General features: G+C 41.4%; 1 pseudogene; it reads right to left on the reverse strand.

Annotated features, from left to right (window-relative positions):
- Positions 1-6,755: 6,755 nt before the first annotated feature.
- On the reverse strand, positions 6,756-8,652 carry LOC130138128 (chalcone synthase 2-like; annotated as a pseudogene).
- Between the last annotated feature and the right edge of the window lie 291 nt (positions 8,653-8,943).

The raw sequence follows: 8,943 nt of genomic DNA on the forward strand, positions 1-8,943 counted from the left end.
GCCGTCGTCGCTGAAGTTCCCCTGCTTCCGTCGAGCCTCTCGCTCGCTCGCTCGTCGCCGCCGAGCCGTCGCCCGTCGCCGCCCGAGCCGCGCCGCTGCGCCCGCACGCCCGGCAGGCTCGCCCGTGGCCAAGCCGTCGCTCGTGGCCTAGCCTCTTGCCCTGCCGTTCGCCCGGCCGTGGCTGAGCGCCGTGCCGAGCGACTGGCCGAATAGTCGCCACTTGCGCCCGCGCTCGCGCCGAGCCCGCCACTGGTCGACCGGCCATTTTGTCCCATCGTTTGGTTTTTCTTGGCCTTGAACCAAGTAAGCGACTCCCTAAACCCTACTTAGTATAATAGGTATTAATCGGACTTGTTTAGGGATTGTTTAGCGTCGAATTGGTTGGCTAAGTTAGGGGCTGATTTCAGGATTGCATGTGGCTTTGATCGATGTTCGCCTGGTTAATTTGTCGATCATGTGGCCGATTAATCGTTCAATGACGATCGTGTGGTTGATTAGGGTGCGCATGGAATGCATTCCGGAACAGAATGACGATCGTGTGATTGATTAAGCGTTTTTTTTTCAGAAATTGCATAAAAATTGAAAAACTCATAAAATTTTCAGAAAATAAAAAAAAATCAGATTTCGGGAAAATATTAAATTTGGTGAATTTTTTTTTAAAAAAATAAAAAAATTCAAAAATTTCAAAACTTCACAGAATGGCTTAGAACACATGTGGCCACCCACTTTGAGTGAAATTTAAATTTTTTGAGGTGCCCAAAAACAAAGAAAAATAATAAAAAAATCAAAATTTTCAAAACTTCACAAAATGGCTTAAAATACCTGTGGGCACCCACTTTGAGTGAAATTTAAATTTTTTGAGGTGCCCAAAAAAATAAAAATAAAATAAAAAATTGTAAAACTTCACAAAATGGCTTAGAATACGTGTAGCCACCCACTTTGAGTAAAATTTAAATTTTTTGAGGTGACAAAAAAAATAAAAAAATAAAAAATTTTAAAACTTCACAAAATGGCTTAGAATACCTGTGGCCACCCACTTTGAGTGAAATTTAAATTTTTTAGGTGCCCAAAAAAATTAAAAAAATCAAAAATTTTAAAACTTCACATAATGGCTTATAATACCTGTGGCCACCCACTTTGAGTAAAATTTAAATTTTTTGAGGTGCCCAAAAAAATAAAAAAATAAAAAAATAAAAATTTCAAAACTTCACAAAATGGCTTAGAATACCTGTGGCCACCCACTTTGAGTGAAATTTAAATTTTTTTAGGTGCCCAAAAAAAATTAAAAAAATCAAAAATTTCAAAACTTCACAGAATGGCTTATAATACCTGTGACCACCCACTTTGAGTAAAATTTAAATTTTTTTAGGTGCAAAAAAAATCAACAAATCAAAACAGATTTCTGTTCCGAAATCAATTTCTTGAGCAAAATTAGTCATGTTTTACCAAACATATTTCTCCTCCATAAATCAATTTATGGCAAGAATTCCAGAAATCAATTTCTGGCAAGAATTTGCTTTCTGGAGCAGAATGGTTACCATTCGCACCCTTAGTTGTTTAATGCCAATCGTATGGTTAATTAGTTTAATCGCGTGGTTGATTTGCTTAATTGTGGCTGATTGGTTAACTATGGCCCGATCTTGTGGGTTGATTGATAATGGTGTGGCCGAGAACGAAGATCATGTGGCTGAAAATTGATGTTTCATGGTTGATCTTGTACTTGTTGAATGATCGTGTGGTTTGAAAGTGGATCGTGTGGGTAATTATGGCTATTGTTGGCTTAGCATGGCATATCATGATCATATATTGATGTTTGATATCAAAATGAGTGCGATTCATTGTATATTTGTTCGTAGAAAATTGTACGTCATAAACACTCGGCATTGGCTAATTAAGAGGATACATTTTCTGCTTCTGAAACAAAATGGTAAGCTTCGTCATGTACGTCATTATGTGTCCGTAATACGTGTTCATATTTTTTTACATATTTGTCCAACCTTCCTACTTATCAGTATAAACGTAGAGGTCACATACATAGAAGACCAAGCCCTTCCTCGTCCTCGTCCCCGTCCCTTTCCTCTTCCCCTGCCCTTTCATCTAACCCTCAACCACTATATGCTGATGGACAATATGGACACGTTGGCCCTTCCTCCAACACTCAAGAATATGTTAGGGGACTTGGACACATGCGAACTGAATCTCCTCCAGTTCCATCTCCTTCAAATCCATCTCATTCCGTTCCACCTTATTATTCAGCGCAACAATCGAATAATGAGGGAAACACAGGTGAAGAAGATAACCGATTCATGATATGCCCATTTGGAGATTCGTAAGTACTTCATTTTTTAAGCATATGTAGTATTTATGATTTTAGATATGGATGTCAACTGAATTGTCGATGTTGCACAATATCCGTATGTTTGCAGATTCACGGATGCTACGTTTGTTGTGAGAGAACTGAATAAAACAGTAAAAAACTATTGGATGGGGCAGTATATTAATTACAACAGTGCTCCACAAGAAGTGAAAGATTTGTGGTGGAATGAGTTCAAGGTAAGTTTTAGATATTCTATTTTCTCACCAACTAAGTTCGGTGTAGTATATTGATGGTCAAGAATGATGTAAAGGGACCAGAACAACTCTTTATTTTTCGATACTAAAGGGACCAGATATTTTCCCCGAGATGAACTTTACAAAATCTATCGCCGAATTGTCTGGTGCATGATAATGGATATGTGACCATCATAATAACTTTCAGTTGTTTTTGTATTGATTGCAGCGGAAGTTCAGGTGGGATGAAGAGGAAGAGAATGAAGTGAGAAGAATCTTTAAGAAAAAAGTCAGTGATCACATACGAAATGTGATGAATAGAGCGAAGATCAAGCAAGTGATGCCGGCTTTCATTACAGCTGACAATTGGACGGAAATTAACAGAATTTGGCAAACCGAAAAGAATAAGCAAATCAGTGAGCAGAATAAAAAGAATCGATCTTCTAGTTCTAGTGAAGGGTCTGCCACATATGCTGGGGGCTCTATCAACATTAGGGAGCATCGAAAACGAATGGTCAGTCTATTAAATAAGTTATAAGTTAATTTAATTCAATTACTCATGTTTACATTTTGTAGGCACATGAATTGGGGACGGAACCGACATTTGCAGCTACATTTGAATGCACATTTCAAAAAAAAGATAAGACATGGACTGCCGATCGAGCAAAAGCTATTAAGGCATGTAAGGTTATACTTTGGACTTTATGGAAACTAGAATGAAAACCGTGAATGCTTTTAATATTTATGGTAGTTATATATATGAAGTTATTTTATTTTCATCTATATTGTTAATGTAGGAAAAATATGATGAACTTTTAATGAGCAATGCTAGTGGTGCTGATGGTGTTGCTGCGTCTGAGCCATCAATTGACAGTATGGCATTATGGGTGGAGGCAACGGGTGGGATGAAAAAAGGAAAAATATTTGTGATGGGATCATTGTCAAGAGTATACACGACGAATCATACTGTAACTTCATCCTCCAATGCGACTGTTCCAAGGAGGACACGACTTGAGGAGCAAATGACCCAAGAATTGAACCAACTGAAAAATATACAAGTAGAGAAGGACAAAGAAATAAATGACTTGAAACAACAAATGCAAATCGTTATGCGACACCTCAACCTCGATCACAATGAGATTCCTCCTGTACCTCCCACCAATTCAATAGGTGATGGGCACAATGATGAGCGACACAATGATGCTGAGATTGCTGATGATGATGATGATTTTCTCCGTCATTTCTAGTTAAAATTCCCAAAATCGGAGGTAAGCTTGCTTCACAATCTTTTGTGCCATAAGTGCAGTTTGCCCAATATGTTCCTGCCCTACAATTACTTTCTGTGCACAACTTTCTTACAACTAGGTTCTTTGCTTGCGAAAAACTGAAAATTTAGAGATCCCAGGATGACATGCTTGTTACAAAAAATCATGATATTTGAACATTGTAGAAATACATGCCTTAATTGACTTTGAGTCCTCTCTTTCTGGGAATTGGTGTTGGTAATTCACCTCTCTAATACCTTACAAAAAAAAATTCACCTCTCTAAGTCATTAAACTGTTGAATGCTGTTTGGAGAAGGATCTAATTTTTCGTAGGTGACAGAAATACGGTTTACAATGGTGAAAAAACTACAGTGGATATCAAAGTTGACTCATATTCATATGTAAGAACATTGATGTTCGTCCTGAAATGTTTTTTTTGTTAACCCTCCTACTTGTTTTTTTATACCTAATTCCACATCCATGCATAAACGCTTCTTTTATATTCTGGACTGATTGAATATTTTTATTTATGTATCCACATTTCATCAGGTGTCGACAAAAGTGACTGCTTCTGGTGTCCTGCCGAGTACCAAAGCTGCCCAATCTTGTGTCTGGTTTGTCGATTTTTCGTTTTTGAAGCAGAATCTTTGGTTGTCCCGCCTCCTTTGAACGTTTTGAATGTATTATAAGATTGGATATCAAATAGCATCATGTCAGACTTTGCAACTTTGCATATATCATTATTTTTTGCGGACTAGCATCTTTCCTTCAGTTATATTTTTCAATTATATGGCATTGTGTCTGGTTTGTTCGTTTTCTGTTTCTAAAGCGAAATCTACGGTTGTCTCGTGTCCTTTGATTGTTTTGAATGTATTACATGATGTTCATTAATGCGTAGCTATTGCTATGGACAAGATTTGATGGCCCAAATGGCGTATAATTTGCGACGAATATTTAGCGACGAATTTTGCGACCAATACAGTTCGTGGCTAATTTGCGATGAATTTTGCGACGAATAAGTAGCGACCAATTTTGCGACCAATTTTGCGACGAATAAAGTTCGTGGCTAATTTGCGACGAATTTTCCGACGAATAAAGTTCGTGGCTAATTTGCGATGAATTTTGCGACGGATAAAAAGTTCGTGGCTAATTTGCGACGAATAAAGTTTGTGGCTAATTTGCGACGAACTTTGTGACGAATTTTGCGACGAATAAAGTTTGTGGCTAATTTGCGACGAACTTTGTGATGAATTTTGCAACGAAATTTCCGACGAATTTTGCGACTTATAAAGTTCGTGGCTAATTTGCGACGAATTTTGCAACGGATAAAGTTCGTGGCTAATTTGCGACGAATAAAGTTTGTGGCTAATTTGCGACGAATTTTTTTCCGTCGCAAAATTTTGCGACGCCGAATTAGCGACGGAATTCGTCGCAAATTCGATTAGCGACGGATTTTTCCAAATTTTTCGTCGCAAAATTCATCGCTAATCCCTTGTTTTTTTGTAGTGTCAGCAATTGACCATCGTTTACAATTAACATCTGCATCTCAAAGGTAAGTACCTCCGTACTCGGTTCTAAAAAAAACATAGGCCGAGAATATTAATTTGAATGGCCACATTCATTTTACATATTCGTCGACAATCACAATAACAATTTTTTTGTTAATATTTGATGCTTCAACATGAATACCAACATATTTCTTAATATTTGAAAAAATAATAACAAAATGGAGCTCGTAACTAGGGTTCCTATCAAAATCTATAATATTATAATATCCCTTCTCATGCTCAAAACAAAGATGATAAATTGGAGGATATAATCATGTGGCATTATGGGATCTTAATTCAACTCATATAGATGAATTTGGTAATCTCAAGAGCTTTGACTCTAGCAGAGTTAAAGACTCATTCAAGAATGAGAAATTCCACGTATTATTGATCATTATGTAAAGCATAAGCACATTTTTATTCTAATTTCAGTAGCTCTGAAATTTCAAGGAGTATGTTTTTTTTTTTTTTTTGATGACCTAGGGAACCCCCGCACGGCCGACAGCCGGGAGGTAAACCCTGGGGGTGACACGTGCTAGCCACCACACACGTGCACCGGTTAAGTCACCCCGCGGCACCCGGGATTCGAACACTCAACCTTTTGCGAGAGGAAGAGTGCGCGCTCCAGCAGCGCCACCCAGGCGGGTGGTTCAATGAGTATGTTTATCCTTTCAAGGAATACAAAAAATGAATAAATGAAAAATATTTTCATTGTTCGCGAAAATATTTAGACATAAATTGTTATCGATAATGAAAATATTTTCCATAGACTAATTATTTTAAGCGATTATTTTTAGGAAATTGTTTTCCAAATCATTTATTTTTTGTGAAACAAATAGAGACAAAGGCAACCGATTTTACCGATGACTTCTCAAGTTTCACGTGCGTTGAAGTCCTATTTTGCCAACTACGTGCATGAGGTTTTGCCAACTCAGCTTGTTAGGTTAATGAGAGATCAATGAGACGTAATCTCTATTAATGTAACTAATTCCGTAACTGTACTAGTCGTTTACCAGCTCCTTCTTGTGCGGGGAACTAAAGGATATTGCTTCATTGTATTGTATATTAGGGAGTCGATAAACCTGAGTATGGAAGTAGACTGTATTGATCAATCTGTAGTCTATAGCATAAAACAAAGTAGAGAGACGCGATTGAGAAGACAATATAGAAGATGCCAAACGGTTGAAGGAGGATTAAAGGTCGGTTTGTTTCGTGAGAACTTAACGGTCTAGAAAACATTTTCTTAATAACGATATCTTTTTCTTTCAATAGGAATCTATCGAGTCGTGGAAAACACTAGAATCATGCTTGCCATGCGGTCGAAGAAAGTCCTTGTTTCATATGGAAATGTATTATTAATTTCGAGGCGAATATGGACCTCGGTTGATACATAACATAAGTGCATTGATAGTTAAAGATGGCGTGCAACTTACAACATCGAACGGTCACTCCCCATCGCATCACGATCCAAAACATACACCGAAAAGGTTTTGGAATAACATCGAAAAGACATGATTAACAACATATCGTAAGTGGAAATAGGGATTGATGGAAGAGGCAGGCAGGCAGGCGAGGCTGGATCCGACGCGAAGCCCTAAGCGGACAAGCCCACGCTGCGGAGGACGACGGTCTCGACGGTGATGCCAGGACCGAATCCGAAGAGCACCCCCCATTCGAGCCCGTCTCCGGTGGTCTTGAGCCCTTCCTTAACCGATTTCTTCCTAATCTCGTCCAATACGAAGAAGACGCACGCGCTAGACATGTTGCCATACTCACCGAGCACGTACCTCGACCGGTCCATCTTCTCGGGCTTGAGCTTCAACTTGGCCTCGACTTCGTTGAGGATCGCGGGCCCGCCGGGGTGCGCGACGTAGAAGAGCGAGTTCCAGTCCGTGATGCCCAGAGGGTGGAATGCGTCCGTCATGCACTTCTCAACGTTCTTAGCGATAAAGGCCGGAACGTCCTTTAGGAGGTTGATGGTGAGCCCGATCTGGCGGACGTGTCCGCTGATGGCGCCCTCGCTGTTGGGGATGAGGGTCTGGGACGCGGAGACAATCTCGTACAGGGGCCTCTCGATTTCCGGGACGGGGTCTGAGCCCACGATGAGCGCGGAGGCGCCGTCGCCGAACAGGGCGTGGCCCAGGAGGTTGTCCATGAAGGCCTCGTTGGGCCCGTGGAAGGCGGCCATGGTGATCTCGGCGCACACGACGAGGACGCGAGCCCCCTTGTTGTTCTCGGCGAGGTCCTTGGCGAGGCGGACGACCATGCCGCCACCGTAGCAACCCACCTGGTACATCATGAACCGCTTGACGGTTGGGCGGAGGCCCAAGAGCTTGGTGAGCTGGTAGTCGCAGCCCGGCATGTCGTTGCCGCCGTAGGTGCAGAACACCAGGTGGGTGATCTCGGACTTGGGCTGCCCCCATTCCTTGATGGCCTTGGCTGCTGCTTCTTTCCCTAGCTTCGGCACTTCCACCGCCAAAATGTCTTGCCTTACATCCAAGGAGGGTTCCGTGGACGAACACATGTTCGAGTGCTCTTTCACCATCTCCTCCGTCAAGTGCAGGTACCTCTTCTTGATCTTGGACCCTTCACCTAAACATATACACCGAACACAGATCGATGTCATGGTGGTCTTCTTCTTTATGGACCGATCAAATTATTCATACACGACGGTGAAAGACGCAATCCCCACAAGTTATTACCGGAAAAGAAAGAAAAAAACCGATCCCGGCATCAAAAAGTTCCATCAAAACAATTGTTGATTTGCTTCGACTTTCGTTCCCTAATTTCGTATCTAAGCATGTATGTATCCACTAATCTCTAGTCCCTGCTATCTACGGTGTTAGTAAGTGCCATGCACAAAAAGGTGAAGCCGCCCAAATTCTTATATGATGGTAAATGACGAGGGCACCACAAAAAAAAAAATTTGTTTAAAAGTGCATCAATGTAGGTATGCTTTAAACTATACGTACACATGCGCTTGAACTTGCTTTTCAGCTGTGTCATGTGTTCGGACTTGGTGATTCGAAAAAAAATAATCTGGGAACGTGCTCTGCTCGTAAACGTTTGGGGGGTTCGCCGTTCCGATGGCCAGGATCGTGGCAGGGCCTTGTGATTTCTGGGCACGGCAGAATTCCTCGACGCTCACCATTTTTCTTTTCTTCCCGGGGGGATGGGGTTTCGAGAGAGCGAGAGACGGCGAGGGTCGGTGGAGCGGTCACGACGGAGGAGGCGGTGGTGGACCGGGTTGCTGCAAGTGATTCTCTTTGGGCGTGTGGTGGCACAGGTGAACTTTGGGAGAGGGGTGGGATTTATATTCAAGAGAGGCTGAGGGGTGGTGGTTGGGCTTCACGTGCGTGTCTCGTGATATGACTTCGGGACCTTATTGTCACGTGACACGCGCGTGCTCGTAATCACTTGTCCATCACAAATGCCATTTTAATCTGATTCTGTGAACATAAAGTTCATAACGATACACTACTCATTGTCAGCTCCATGCACAAGAGTGAAATCGAGTCAAATTACTCAGCGACAGCTCCGGCTCGGCCCGATGTCTACTAGAGATCGACTCACTTGATTTC

Source organism: Syzygium oleosum, unplaced genomic scaffold (genome assembly GCF_021117445.2).
Source record: "Syzygium oleosum isolate NSW1041296 unplaced genomic scaffold, Sole_v2.1 Sole_v2.01, whole genome shotgun sequence".
Lineage (NCBI taxonomy): Eukaryota > Viridiplantae > Streptophyta > Magnoliopsida > Myrtales > Myrtaceae > Syzygium > Syzygium oleosum.